Below are 16,451 nucleotides of genomic sequence, written 5' to 3'. Positions count from 1 at the left end.
AAATAATTAAGTTTTAAATGCAAGCGACTTCATGATCATTATTATTAATAGTTTTTAGTTCAGCATCTTTTCAATTCGGCTGAAATGTTTACAAAATTATTTATACAACCTTTCTTCTAAATAATTTCCCATGAAATTTTATTTAATATGATTAATTAGCTTTTCTTATTTCTTGACATATTACACACGGCTATTCATAATTAGATTTTATATCCGAAAACAACCAGATAATATTTATTATTGAACGATTGATGTCTTCTTTCTAATAATGCACACATACACACATACATACACACATACGCGTACACAAATACGCTCGGTTTAATTTTAATCTGCTCCGCTATAAAACTTTAATTAATCCGTGAGCTTATGTAGACTTTCACTTTTCCATTTTAACGCTAAAGCAGGCACATTTAATTACAAACTTTTATTTATGAATTGTGTTCATTATTCTAAGTACTTAAACACTTAGAAGCCCACATAGCTAACTACATGGTATCACACATTATACTGTTTGTGTGTGCGCGTGTGTGTTTGTGTGAAAATATACTTACTTTCTAATAAATAAGTAATTAAAGTTTGAGTTATTAGGAAAAGCCGCTGAATGAGTAAAGAAAGCGTTGTTAGCATTTCATGAAAAAATAGGTCAATGATTTGGTCAATAAGGTGTATTGTTGCTGTGCGAACAGTCAATCAGTTGCTAACTTTGTTAGTTGGCCATTTAGGCAGTTGCCGCCGCCATCGCGCTCGCAGAGCAATATAGGTTGGCACAAAAATGCAAAGCAAATAAATAGGCATGTGCCATAAATATTCGTGCTAGTTATACCAAACACACACACATACATCCAAGTGTATCTATAAACGACACCTACATATATATGTGTGTGTGTGTGTGTGTGGAGAAAGAGTGCCATAGACCAAATACAATTCTAAATTCTAAATTCGTAAATTAAAATGCTTGGCACGTGACTGCAATGGGTAATGATGCACGCAACTCAAATTTATCAATGTATGTGCTTACAACAACAAATGCAGCTACACTTGCCATCACCACCTTTTGAATGCTTGAATGTTGCTTCGCGCTTCATGCGCCAATGACCAAATTATGCCCAAAAAAAAGAGAAAAAATTTGACCGCAACCAAAATCAGTCACAAAGAAAGTGGCGTGAAAAGATTGATGACTGAAAAAAGTTTTGAAAAATACTGAAGTTCATAAAGCCGCAACGCTTTGCAACTCAATTGTCCGTAAAAGTTTGATTCAAGCACACTTGGCATAAGCACAGTGGCACAAGTATTTCGGGCGAAAATTTGAACATGTTTAAAGGGTGTTTCATTAGTCATTTATGTTATGCATTTTCTACTATAGTTAATATTTTTGGGCGTGAAATACAGATATTGCCTTAACATAAATGTCGAATAGTCAAAGCAAGTTGACGTAGCTGCTTTCTTTTTCTCAAATTTATATTCTATATAATTTAAAAAAAAAATATATTAAAAATGTTTTCGAAAAAATGTACTGAATATAAAACACATAAAAATAATTTTCAGACATTTTCATATTAAAAAAAATCAAAATATCTATTTAGACAATATTTTTAACAAAAAGTTATTTAAACATAACCTTTTAAACATTTTCAATTTCGATAATAATTTGCGTTTTGGCACAGTTTTTCAAAATTTTAATGCAATAATTTTGATTTTGTTATAAATATGAAACTTAGACTTGGGGAATATGATTGGGTTAAATACGAGTATTCCGCAAATCAAATTATTTATTAAAAAAAAATGTATGAAATTTTTAGAAGAATACTTTATTATTATTTTTCTTTATTAATATTTTGAATCAAATTTCTTTAAAAACTCAAAACTTTAAGAAAAAAAATTCCTTTTAAAACTAAAATTATATAAAAGTTTTTAATTTTTAAAAATAAAAATTAGGTAAAATTGTTTTTGAAAAAAATTTTGTCATATTGTAATATATAAAATTTTTAGAAAAAATATATATTTTATTTAATATAAAAATTCAATTAAAATTTTTGATTGTGTGAAATGCAAGTATTCCGAAAACCAAATTATTTATAAAAATTATAAGTATATGAAATTTTGAGAAAAAATATTTTTTATTATTTTTTCTTAAATATTTTGAATAATTTTTTTTCAAAAACTCATAAGTTTAAGTAAAAATTGTTTAATAAAATTTATACTAAATTGAGAAAAAAAATATCTTTTTTTTAATCAAATTTGTACTAAATTGAGAATAAAAATATCTTTTAAAACTAAAATTTCTTAATTTTAATTTTTAAAAAATAAAAATTATTTGAATTATTTTTGAAAAAATATAATCATATATATAGTCATATTTGTATATATTGAAACACATGAAATTTTTCGAAAAAATAATTTTTTAACTATAAAAATTGAGTTAAAATTTATGATAATCGTTAATTATTAAAAAAAATAATTTTTGAAATTTTTAGAAAAAATATTTTTTATCATTTTTCTTAAATGTTTTGAATAAAATTTCTTTAAAAGCTCAAAAATTTAAATAAAAATATTCAAATAAATTGAATACACTGAGAAAATAAATCTCTTTTGAGCAAAAATTATTTAAATTTTTAACAATAAAATTTATTTAAAATTATTTTTGAAAAGATTTAGTCACATATTATATCAAATATATTAATAATTCTCAATATTTATCAGTTTAATATAATATAATACAAATCTGTTATTAAAAACAAACGAAATTTCTAGTAAATAAAGCGCTTAAATTTTTTAATATATCCCAATACAATAATAAATATTATATTTTTATAAAAAAATTGAGAACTTTCTGACAATAATAATTACAATTGGGCTGAAAAAATTCAAATTATAAGAAAGCAAAATATTTTTTGCAAAACTAATTGGAAATAATTTGGTGAAATGAAAAAAAAAAATTAAATTTAATTAATAATTATAAAATTATGCAATTTAGCTCCTTATAAATAACCGAAATGTAATACAAAACAAAATAAAAATTGGCATCCAGCTTTCACTCCTGCTACAACACCCTTTACTTGCAGTGTCAATGCGCTTTAACGCTAGTTCTCCGTTGACTAGATTTGGTCGTGAAGTGGCAGCTGCCCGCAAGTGCAGAAGTGCATTTAAAAACATTAAAAAATTCTAAACAGCAAAGTCATCGCTCGGTCAACAGCAATTCGAACACTTGTTATTTGCGCTTTTATGTACAAAAACACTACAGTCCATCTACTGCTTAGTCACAGCGTCGGCCTAAAAATGGTCAACCAAGCAGAAAGATTTATGTGCACACGGCAAGCAATTGAGCACCGTTGCACGGCAGAATGACAGTGCTGCATTTGGTGTGTGAGTGAGTATGGCGAGAACTTGAGGCAGTGGGCTGTTGAGGACCGAAATGCATTCACAAACACCTTGATACTTGCTGAGTTTGTTGAACAGAATGAATTCAAAATTAAACTGCTTACAATTTTGCCTGCAATAGTAGTCACTAACTCATTTTTTTTTGCTCAGCTGCTGCAATCTTCGATCTCAAGTGCCACAAATCCCTTTCATAAATCAATTCTTAAATCATCAGTATACTGCATATGAATATATTCACGTTTCTAACAGTCAGCGCAACAACAAATCTGCACCGCTTCAAATTCATAGCCGACATCGAGTTCGTCGCTTAAGTCTAATGAATTTTCCTTTTATTTCAGGTATTTGTTGGGTAGCGCGTGCCAAAATTATTCGTATGCATTTTTTTGCGCAGCTGCACTCAGTTACATTGTAATGTTGACTGTCATCGTTTATGGTGTTGTGAATTTAAGCAACAATTTTCGTGCTAAAACGATTAAGTTGTCACAGAAAGTGTGACAAGTTGCCTGTAGGCTACAATGGGTTTGAGAACAGTGACAGAAGCTGCGCAAAAACTGTTAAATATTAAAATTAAAATAATAAACAGTAATATTTTATAAAATATAAAATAAATATATTAATAGTAAGCTTAATGTGCTGAGTCGATTTAGCCGTGTCCGCAAGTCTGTAAATATATGAACTAGTCCCACAATTTTTAAGATATCGAACAGATGTTTTGCACACGTTCTTTTCCTCTAAAGCGGCTGCTCATTTATCAGAACCACGAAAATCGGACCATTATAGCATATAGCTGCTATATAAATTGAACGATCAAAATCAAGACCTTGTATGGAAAACTTTTTCAGTTGAAAAAATAGTTTCACGAAATTTCGTATAAATAATTTTTCAAAACAATACCACAACCTACGAATATATTGTTCAAATTCGTTCACTATAGCATATAGTTGCCATACAAACTGACTAATCAACATTTTTTTTATATATTTTTTTAATATAAGAAAAAGGTTATTGTAGCTTTGGTGCTGCACCAAAGTTAAAATTTTTTTCTCCAAATTACTTTTCAAAATCTACAACTAAGCTTCAATTATTTCAATACACACAAAAAATAGTATGACTCAATATAAAATTTAAATAAAAAGCGAAATTTTTATCCACGCTACCAAATATCTGCATTGCTCACTAACAACTAATATATATATTTGTTGTCTTCATCCAAACCCAAATCTACCAGGCGCACCCAAAGCTAAAAAAATTCAAATTTCATTAAAGAAATGTACAATTTCACCGACACGCTACGTTAAACACAAAAACAACACAAACAAAAAAATCAGCTAAGAAATTGAGTGACAGCGCATTTATAGTTTTTGTTGCTATTCACACATACCGTTGCGTTTTGTGTGCCGTTGCCGGAAAGAAATTCTTCGCTTATCGGTTATTGGCTATGAAAATATTTAATTTGCTGGTTGTTGACTTTTGCACACTACACTCGCGGTTTGTTGTTGTTGTTACCGCAATTTCACATGCCCAAAACAGGTGGTTTATAGATGTGTGTGTGGTGTGAGTGTGCGTGTTGCGTTTGTGGAATTAACCCAGTTTCGGTTTTATTAAATTCATACTTGTTGTTGTTTGTGCATTTTTGGCAAAAGAAATTATGCATATTAAATAGTATGGCAGGGCATTGCTTATGGATGGTTGTTGTTGTGTTAATTTATTTATTTTGTATGAGTATAGGAACGACGGTTTATGTAGACACTTTTACTTTCAAAAGGAAGCAGAACAAACGGTGAATACTTAATAACTCTTGTGGATTTAGGTGTTATATTAATTGTAGTTGGTATATATGTATGTGTGTATATACTCGTAAGTCTTATTCGTTCGTGTTTTGAAATTTGATTTGAAAAGAAATGATGCGGATATAATGTTTATAATTAAATTAACGGAAACTAAAAGAAAACTCAATTAAATAAGCAAATGAAATAAAAATTATTGAATTAATTTATATTAAATTAAACAAAATTTATTTAATTAAAAATTTAATTATTAAAAATTTTAATATAATTTATTTAATTGTAATTTCATTAAAATTTAATTAAAATTCAGAATTAAATTAAAAGTTTAATTTTTTTAAATTTAAATTAAACAAAATTTATTTAATTAAAAATTTAATTATTAAAATTTTTAATATAATTTTTTTAATTGTAATTTGATAAATATTTCAAACTAAAATAATTTAAATTTAAGAATTCAATTAAATATTTAATTTTTTAAATTTAAATTAAATTAAGAACTTAATTATTAAAAACTTTAATATAATTTATTTAATTGTAATTTAATTAGTTTAATACACTAAAATAATTTAAATTTAATAATAAAATTAATTTTTTAATTTAGTATAGTATTAAAAGTACTTTTCATATAATTTATTTGGTTTAATTTCATGTAGTTTTATTTAATTTTTTAAGATTAAAAATTAATAAAAAAATTTTCGTATTTAATTTAATATAATTATTTATTTTAATTATTTTTAAACATTTTATTTTAATTATTTATTAATTAAAAAACTAAATTTTTCATAACTTAAAAAAATTAATTCAATTAAAAATATATATTTATTAATTTAATTAGCATTATTAACTTAATTTAATTAATTTTTTTGATAAAATTAAAATATTAATTAATTTGAAGAATTAAATAAATTATAAAAAATTTATTAATTTAATTAACGTTACTAATTTTATTAAATTATTATTTTTTTTAAATCAAAAAATTATTTAGTTTAATTTAAAAAAAAAATATTTAATTAAGAATTTTATTTTTTTTAATTTAATTAAGAATTTAATTTAATAATTAATCACATACCATCGAGGGAGTAAAATTTAATGTCTCTGGCGAATATAGTAAGTCATTCAACTGTGCCAAATTAGAGTAACTATCTTAATTTAGTTCTTAATTATTAAAGAAAAAGATCTCTTATAAAGTCTTATCTTGATTTCGATTGAGTGGTTTATGTCGTAGCTACCTACATATGTGCTATAGAGGTTCGATCCGAACAATTTCTTCTGAGATTGTACCGATGTTTTAGGCAATAATGCATGCAAAATTTCTTGCAGATATCTTCTGATATAAAAAGTTTTTTTCATACAAGCACTTGAATTTGATCGATCAGTTTGTATGACAGCTTTATGCTCTTGTGATCTCATGACTTCGATTCCGGCAAATAAGCAGTTTGGCGGAAAGAAAAGGATATATGTAAAATTTTAGAGCGATATTTCAAAAACTGAAAGACTAGCTCACGCATATACATAATGGCATACTAACGAAGGGCATACTATCCAAACCGCCTCAACAGGCCAGTGTGATCATTTAAATCATTCAATTCATTGCGCTTTTAATATCAAACAAAGACATCACTCAAAACAGTTTTCTATTCATGAAACAACTGTATTTTGTTGGAAATTTGATAGAAATCTAAAAAAAATTGAAAAATATATATATGTTAAAGAAAGTGAAAAGTAAATTAAAATTTTTGCCATGCATTCATCCTTATGTGAGAATTGAACAATAAAACAATTGCATGCGCAAGCCAGACACAAGACAGAGCTCTAAATTACCAGTTGTCAGCAGACTATACAAAAGGATTTTATTAAAATTAATATTATACACAAAGAGGGTACTAAAAGAACTTTAAAACTGCAGCAATTGCATATCAAATGGATTTCTTAATTTATTTTATAATTAATTTTCAATTAAATTTTAATTAAAATTTATCTTCTCTATTAAAGCTGCACGAAAAACGATTAATCAACTATTCAAAATCAACAAAATTATTCCGCCGGCTTGAAGAATACAGATTTGCTTGTTTTCAATTCGAATTTCGCCAAAATCATGGCAGCAAATCACTGAAAATAGCCTGAACAACTAAAATATTTAGTTGTAACATGTTGTTCGAACTGTTATTAGCACATTCATGGCCCGCAGCAACAGACTTGGCGCGACGCGACGCGACGCCGAACGCCATGCGGCAATAGGAAATTGGACGTTGGCGCTGATTGTTTGCTGAATTTGTAGGTCAGCCGCTAAAAAAATTAACTTCTTTCTTTCTTGCTCTTCTATAGGTGAATACGAAAGCAAAGCAGCGTCAAGTTAAATACCGAAGGCGCGCGCAATAGAAAATGGAGAGTGGCTAAAAGGGGCAGCAGATAGACAAAGAATTTATATGGCAGCTGGTGGATAGAAAGAAAAAACTAACGACAACATGGAAAATTATAATAAAAGCACACAGTGCAGGTATATGCATAAATGTGTGTGCGCGCTGGAATGCAAATGGTAACAGAAGCAAGCGCAAAAATATGAAAAAAGCAAGAAGTTTTAGCGAGCAAGCAAATTGAGCTATTTAAATGACAAAGTGCACATGTGTGTATGAGTGCGTGTGTGTGCGGTGGCGATTATGCATAAATATGCGTTTATGCGCAGCAGAGTTGATAAATTGTCGCTCAAAAGAAAGCAAGCCTGCATGAAAACGCCTAGGATACAAAAGACTTAAGCAACGAACTCGCTGTGGCAAATGACTCAAACCCGGCCAGTGTTACACATTTGCAGCCAGCTATTTTTAGTTTGAACAAGTAAATGCGCCAAGCTAAACGATGACAACATGCACAAACGCCTGCGAGCTGCACTGACAACAGCAACAACAACAATAAAAGCAAAAACATGGAAAAGCGAGAAAGGAAAACGCCAAAGAAATGTTAATTATAGACAGCAATGCCAATGGCTACCCACCACATATGCAAATGTAGGCGCGACAGTGGGCTGCAGTCAGCACTCAGACACATATATACATATATAATATATACACACATACATACATACATATATAATATATATGTATATATGAATGTATATATACACATATGTATATAAGCAGCTGATATCTAATCGTCCAGTGGCAATGTGGCAACCGACAAAGCAACTGACCCTAATAAGAAATGTGTTGCACCGTTGCACCGAAATGTGAGAAGGAACACGAAATTGCCGCCAGTCAGCAAGCAGCGGTGAGTATATACACTTTTAATAAAAGGAAATCGCTCATAGTCGGTAGTTAAGTTGACATGCTGCTAATATTACTCACCTGTATGTAGATTTTTTATTGAAGCGCGATTTTGTTAATTTAATTATATTTTTTGTGGCCTGCAATGGCGGCACGGAGTTATAGTTGTTGTTGTAACGGAATTTTATTGTAATTCACTTTCTACAAACACGTAGTCACCTACAAAGATTAAGTTCAGTTGCAATTGATTTTTATGTGCTTTTTGATTTCGAAAAAAAATTTGAAATGAAAATTAATTAATTAAATGTTATAATTAAAAAAAAATTAAATCCTTAAAAAATGTTAATAAAAAAGTTTTAAATTTAACAAATTAAATTCAATTAAAAAAATATTACAACAACAAAAAATAAATTTAAAAATTTTAAATTAAAATGTTCTTAAATTTACTTACTTGAAACAAAATTTAAATAAAAAAATAATTCAAATTAATATTAGAAAATTAAGAAATTTTATTTAATTTATTACTTAAACACTAAAAATTTTAAATTAAAAAAAATGTTAATTAAAAAAATTTTTAATTTCAAAAATTATAAAGTATTATATATGAATTACAATAAATTTAAAATTTCAAAAATTATAGATTTTTAATAAAAATAATAATTAAAAAAGTTTTTATTTAAAAAATGTCGCAAAATCAAAAAAAACTAAATTTAAAAACTTCAAATAAAAAAATTTATAAATTTACTAAATAAAAAAAAATTAAAAAAAAAAATAATTAAAATTGAAATTTAAAAAATTAAGTAATATAAATTTTTTGAAAATTTCGATATTAAAAATAATTGGAATTAAAAAACACTTTATTTCATTTATTATTTAGCAGAATATAGAATTTCTTTAGTCACCAACAGCCAAGATGCAACATAAAAAAAAAAACAAAAAAACAAATTAAAATTTTAATATTTTCCAAATTAAAAAAAAATAATAAAAATTCAAATTTAACATTAAAATTAAGAAAATTTAAATTATTATAAAAAAATTAAAATTTCAAAATTTAAAAAATTAAAATGTAAAAAAGTTTCAAAACTAAAAAAAAAAAAAATATTTTTGCTTTGTAATTGTTTTACTCATTACCAGCCATGTTTGAAAAAAAACTAATTAAAATTTTTAAATTTTTAAAAACATTATAAATAAATTAAATTTAAAAGTTTAAAATTCGAAATAAAAAAATTTTAAAATAAAAAAAATTAAAAAAAAATATTAATTAAACAAAATAAAAATTTTCAAAATTTAGAAAATTACAAATTAAAAAATTTCAAAATTAAATAGAAACCCTATTCATATTTTGTAATTGCTTTGTTGCAAGTTTAGTCACTAACAGCCAGGCTGTCATTCACTTTCTACAAAAACGTTGGAATTAAATCATATGTCCTTCTTGGTTCGAAAAAAAATAAAATAAAAATTAAAACAAAAATATTCAAACTAAATTTAAAAGCTTAAGAAAATAAAATTGACAGTTAAAAAATTGTTTAATTTTTATAAAATTATATTAAAAAAAATTAAAAAATTTAGTATCAAAAAAATGTATATTTTGTTTTTGTTTTGCAGCAATTTTAGTCACTATATTCCATTATGCAAATTTTCCATCTGCGCATGCGCACATACATATGTATATTTGAAAACGCGCACTAACACACACACACAAGTAAGAGTCGTTGTATGTAACCGCTGGCGTGCATTCATTAGCGCATAACCGTGCGGAACGTTCAATAACCGTTTTTCATCGTTATATTTAAATTCAATTAACTTCATTTGCTTCTACTTCTATTTCTTCTTCTTCTACTCATTACGCTCGTTTTCAAGTTCTTCTGCTTGTCTTTATTATTATGCTCCAGTCTATTTTGCGTATTATTTATCACATTGCCTCATCGATATTTTCAATTCCTGCTTTATGCGGCCGCCTTTCGGTTGCATGCAACACACGTGTCCGTCCGACGACGATAAACGCGTTTCTTTTCTGACGTATTCACTGATTTTCGAAAGCTAGCACACGCACATAACCACACATACAAACACAAATATGCATATATGTGTGTGTGTTTGCGGGCATATGAATATACCTTCCGTCTTCCGTTATATGGTAGTTTGCTCGCACTGCACACGCTTGTTACACGCAATCGCCTGACACGAATGACTCACGACTAAGCGTCTAAAGCTTCTAACTACGACCGTCTCGTCTGCTGGTCTCGCACCGAATGAAACTTGCGTCGCGACAAAAGAAATTTTTATGAATATAAACAAATAAAAGAAAAGAAAGCACTGAACAACAACAGCGGAGCGGCACTTCCGTGCTTCCTTGGCTGGCGTGGTGAGCGCGCCGGAGCGTCAATTTCCAGCGGCAGTCGAGCAAAAAGCTTAAGCTGCGTGATATTAGCGCCAGCCCATTGAAGTAGTGACTACTGTTAGCCTTGACAGTACCAGCGCCATACCTGAAAATAAGCGTGTGCATGTGTGTTGGTGGCGCTTTAACTTTCTTAGCTCGCCAGCTTTGCTGAGTCGCAGCTGCTCATCGGACCAACACAAGTTGGTTGGAGAGTTGACGAAGACCTTGCGGTGTCTGGGAGTGAGAAATTTGAAGGAGCTTTTGTTGAGCGTATTTTCTTTCACTGCTTGCTGGTGGTTCTGTTAAATGTTAACAGCGCTTAAGAACAGAGCCCTGTTAGCTTTATTGATCGCGGTTTATGGCTCTGTGGTATGTTGTGGAGTGTTGATGACTTTTGGCTAATGATTATGGATTATGGAACGTAATATAAAACTAGCTTCCTTGAAAAACGAGCATATACGCATATGTACTTTTTGCTGTATGAAATAATGAATAATATTTAGTGGGGTTGAGTTGTTAAGGAAAATTTGAAAACTTGTATTAGAAGAGACTTTAAAAAATTAGTCTAGATAAAGACTTCGTCGAATGCCAAGAAGAGAGGAACATTAATACTTACTTTGTAAACTTATTTTTATACCCTGAACAGGGTATATTAAGTTTGCTACGAAGTTTTTCGAAGAGCGTCGGTGACCCTATAAGTATATAGTATATAAATGATCATTCGATTTAGCCATGTCCGTCTGTCTGTTATATACGATACTCCCCTCAGTTTTTAAGATATCCCAAACGTCATTTTCTCTGAAACAAAGAAGCTGCTCATTTGTCGCCGGAAACTTGCTAATATAGTTGTATATATAGCTGCCATACAAACTGAACGATCGGAATCAAGTTTATTAGAAAACTTTCACATTTGATAATATTCACGAAATTTGGTAGGACTGCACTTGTTTACTATTTAAGGCAACAATGTAATCTATCGAAAAGCACCTGTACAGATCGGATTACTATAGCATATAGCTTCATACAAACTGAACACATGGTTACTAAAGAAATGACCTGTGAAATTTTGTATATTAGCTTCGGAGTGCAGCGAAGTTAAAAGACGTTTTTTTCTTGTTCTTTATCAAATAGTAGAGACCGCTTATGCGGTTATAGCCGAATTTACAAAGAGCGGTCAGTCGTTTGAGACATGTCCTTTCTGGACGCCAACTGGAGATTCCAACTGATGAAGCTATACCAAGTTCAAAGGATATAGATCCTGCATAGAGGCAAGTGTATTTTCGTGTTGTCGAAGGCGGCTTTCGTCGTCGCCAGGTGGTGTATAACGATCCTCTTTTCATGGGTCTTTTTGGGTATGAACCCGATCTTGGCGCATTGTGAATATCTGGTCAAAAAGAGTCACTGATAACGTCCCATCTGTGTGTTGACGGTGTGAATTTAATCTCCACACAGTGGAGAGTAAGGTGGGTCATCTAACGTTTCAAATTTGAATTATCTATATGAATATCGACATTGGATACGTTCAGTTCCGAAACCAAAGAAGATCGTTTGACCGAGGATGGTCAATTTTACCGAAAATCATCTTTTCGGACGATGCTTCATTTCCGACCTCGTGTTACGTTAACAAGCAATTTTCGCATTTGGGGCACAAACAACCCGCACGTAATTGGTCGCACTGAGGCCAATGCACCCATCACGAATCACTGATTGTTGCGGATCATTTGGTCTGGTGATATCATCGGCCCATTTTCTAAAATGAAAGCCACCGTAACCATCAATGGTGAGCGATATCGCGAACAGGCTCCGTGAATTTTTCTTCTTCAAGCCAAATTGAAGAGGAAGACTGTGGACACCTTTCGTTTTCAGCAGGAGGCGAATTGGTTCTGCTAGTGCAACTGCGGCTAAAAATATAAGGAGTTTTGTCGGACTGACAATGACATTTGGTACATCATTGTTTTGGATTCCAATCAAGGCGAAAAAATGAAAATTTTTTTTTTTTAAATATTTTATTTTACGCCATCCGGATAAAGCTGAAACTTAATTTTTGACCTACAGCACTGATTTTTTGGTACTCGTATAGCATTTTGTGAGATTTCCATTGAAATGTACAAATCTAATTTAATATTCTCGACATAATACTCCGCCCAGTCTTTACGCCCACCTCCCATACAACTAAATTTCTTTTATATTATATTCTCTTATAGCAAATTTTGTACCATCTTCGTGACCATTTTTGACATTGTTTTTTTTCAAGGGGGCAATTTAGGGGCAGCTGAATTTTTTTTTCATCGTTTAGCTGAACTTCAATTTTCGAATTCGGATATGTATGTCGAGCGAACCGGTAGACAGCGCTAAAAAAGATGCACGCACTTTGAATTTGAAGAACATTGCTGGTTTTGACGTCCAAATTATGTTGTTCACAAAGATTTATAGCGAATTTATTTTTTTTTCAATGGATTTTGATGCAGAATTTTTTTTTTGATACATATTATAAATGAAAATAATAACGAAGCTTGAATTTCAAAGTTGTTTTATTGTATCAATAATTTGACTTATTGAGCAAATTTTTTGCTAATTTTGATGCTCTCTAAATTCACCAAAAAACTTGGGTATTTCTGGACAAAAAACTAATGCAGAAACTGAATCCTAGATACTTTGGGAACAATTGTAAATATTATAAAGGTAAGAAACTGTGAAATTTTCACAATTCAAATCTGAATAACAATGAAAATTTTTTGAATTTTTACTCGACAGATATCCCAATGTGCGGCGCTACGTGCCATATCTTTTGCAAACACTACACTCAAATCTTTTACGCCCTACTTCGAAATTTAAAGATTTATATATCGCCCACCAGTATCTGTTATTTTAGATTTTGTGGAGACTTATCCCACGGTAGTTGATGCAGATTATGGGGACTTCCTTTTTGAAGATTGGGCAAAGTACACTTAAATTCTAATCGACAAGCTTGAAGAAAGAGTTTATAGGTTCTCAAGAAAAGCTGTATGAGGTAAAAATTCAGGCAAGAGTAACCTTTGTTGCATTTTCAATTTTAAAGTTTTAGATTTCATCGCGGCTTTTAAAACAGACGTGTATTTCCATATTGACATCGAGACCCTTTCATGAATCCACGACTAATCCCAATTGGACTGCTGGAGACGCTTGTTCGTTGTGTTGCTCAAAACTATTAGGTATGGATAAAAAAAATAGTGATATAATATATTGACAAAACTCATAAAGACTGCAAGAAATTTGTTGAGGCGGCCAATATCAATTCCAGCCATTTCGCCGGGTTCATAAAATGTATGACAACAGAGATGTTTCAAACTAAGCCTGGTGAGATCTGGACAGTGGAGGAAAAAGTGTCTGGTTGTTACCGATAGACCGCTCTTGCAGTTAGGCCAAAGAATTTACAGCACATGCTTCAGTTTGGTGGGGGTGTAGGCAAGAAAAAAAAGTTTTTCTTCCCTTATTATGAATTTTTTTATTACTTAGTTTTTTGAAAATGAAAAATATGCTAACTCATTCAGATATATGACAATATGCTGCTAATGAATTTTACTAGAAACACTGGTAGCCAATTAATACTAATTATTTTAGTAAAGAGAAATACTCAACATGAAATTACGTTTTAACAAACAAACATTATAAAAGTGAAAATTAATTTCTTCAAAGAACTTTCTTATTTTACCTTAATAATATGCGGCTTTTGAATGTACTTAGTATATGTATGTTGTACTTTATATACATTAGGGTGGACCAAAAAAAGTCAATACTTCCGCCTTGGTGTTACAAAATGTCTTTTTAACGATTTTTTTTTTTCAAACTCGTTAAATGCAAAAAAATAATAATAATAAATTTATCCAATAAAAATAGAAAATTCTTAAAAAATAAGATACATATTCTTAAATTTTGAGGCATTATTTTGTTAAGAAAAAAATTATTTTTAGGCATTATTTTGTTTAAAAAAATATATAAAAATTTTAAAAATTAACTTTCAGGATTTAATGAATAACTTTAGAACAATTCGACTTGGAAGAAAATTATTATAGACCGCTTTTGCTGACTGTTAAATTTGCTACGAGAATAACTTTTCATTTTTACTTAACATTAACATTTGTTCAAATGCATTAAATATCCAAAGAAAATAAGAAAATATCCATTTGTTACTTATACTGTTATTATTAATATTAAGAGCTCAAACTTTACCAGAATTTTTTTTCACCATTTCAAAACATATGTATGTATGTATTTTCACCTTATCTAAGGAAAAATATATAAGCCTTATTTCGGCCCACCCTAATACGCATACATATTTGGAAATATACTTATGTGTGTGCATTTTCGCATATAAAATTGTCCAACTTGTCAGTTAAAGTCTCGGTAGCTACCCAAAAATTGCAATCACCCACTTTCTGCTAACCATATTTGCAGAACGAAAATATTTATTGAAAAATAAAAACAAATAAAAATGGCATTCTTAGACTATTTAGTGTATATGTATATGTGTAAGGCTGTTTGTGTGAACTAATAATATTTAAAGGCAGGTAAGAGCATAGTTGTTGTTGCAATTATCACGGCACCGTTCAGGCGTGACAGCCAAAAGCGACTGAGCGCCAATTAATCTGCTTAAAGAGTGAAATTTTTTAATGAGACGAATTTACTTCTGGTTGGTACCGCCTGGTGAGCCCGGCTTTAGAGAGCAGTGCGTTTCATGCGTTAATTAAAAGTGCATTTGAAATCATAAAATTATAAATAAATAAATTGGATGTTTTTATGGGTGGAGAAAATTATTAAACAAGCGCATATGATATACATATACATATGTTAATATGTACCAATATTAGTATATGTATGTATTTGTGCCAATACTTTAAAGTTACTGCTTAATTAAATTCGCTAAAATTATTACGAAAATATTTTGTTTTTTGTTTTCTTTCCGTCGCTCGGATATCAAAGCCCATTTGATGCAATGGGTTTGGAAGTATTTTTTATTAAGTGGCAGCGCTTGCCAAAGTACCGTTTTTTTTCAAATTGTTATGATTCATTTACCTTGCCAACTATTTAATGAACACATTTCCCATTACGCAATCCGCGAAAACAATTTTGCTTTTGTTTATATTTTTCTTAAATTTCATAAGTAAATGTAAACTATCGCTGTCACTTAAGTAGGTTGATGCTCGTGTGCTTATTTTTACAAGCATACAATAAAATGTTTCTATGGACTGGAGCGCCAACTTGAAAAAATGCAAGGGGGATATTGAGGTTGCTAGCCGCATAAGCTGTCGACGGTAGATAAATATTGCGATAAATAAGTGATGTGTGGGAAGTGGCTCCGTCTTGTTGAAACCAAATGTTGTCGCGAACATCACAAGCTTCAATTTCAGGCATCAAATAGTCAGTTCTCATGGCGTGGTAATGGTCCCCATTGACGCTTATGTTTCTGGCATCATTTTTAAAGAAATATAGACCAATCATTACACCGGCCCACAAAACACTCCAAACCGTTGTTTCTTCTGGATGAAACGGCAGCTCTTGAATCTGTTCAGGCTGTTTTTCCCAAATGCGGAAACTTTACTTATTTACATACTCATTGAGTCAGAAATGGACCTCGTTGCTGAACAAAATTTGGCTCGAAAACGTTGG

General features: G+C 29.9%; 1 protein-coding gene across 2 annotated transcripts in view; it reads right to left on the bottom strand.

The window, feature by feature from the left end:
- Positions 1-10,693, bottom strand: part of LOC105226386 (mucin-5AC) — a 46,795-nt gene extending 36,102 nt beyond the window's left edge. The window contains exons 1-2 of one of the 2 annotated variants that reach the window (XM_011205244.4): positions 10,543-10,693; positions 8,507-8,644 (exon numbers count right to left, since the gene is read on the bottom strand). The gene's annotated coding sequence lies outside the window, so the exon portion shown is untranslated. Of the gene's footprint in view, positions 1-8,506; positions 8,684-10,542 lie in introns of both variants that reach the window. The other variant, XM_049450361.1, reaches the window with a different exon arrangement.
- Positions 10,694-16,451: the final 5,758 nt, after the last annotated feature.

Source organism: Bactrocera dorsalis, chromosome 2 (assembly GCF_023373825.1).
Source record: "Bactrocera dorsalis isolate Fly_Bdor chromosome 2, ASM2337382v1, whole genome shotgun sequence".
Taxonomy (NCBI): domain Eukaryota; kingdom Metazoa; phylum Arthropoda; class Insecta; order Diptera; family Tephritidae; genus Bactrocera; species Bactrocera dorsalis.
Note: the sequence above shows the minus strand (reverse complement) of the source record. Positions and strands in the feature narration are given on the sequence as shown.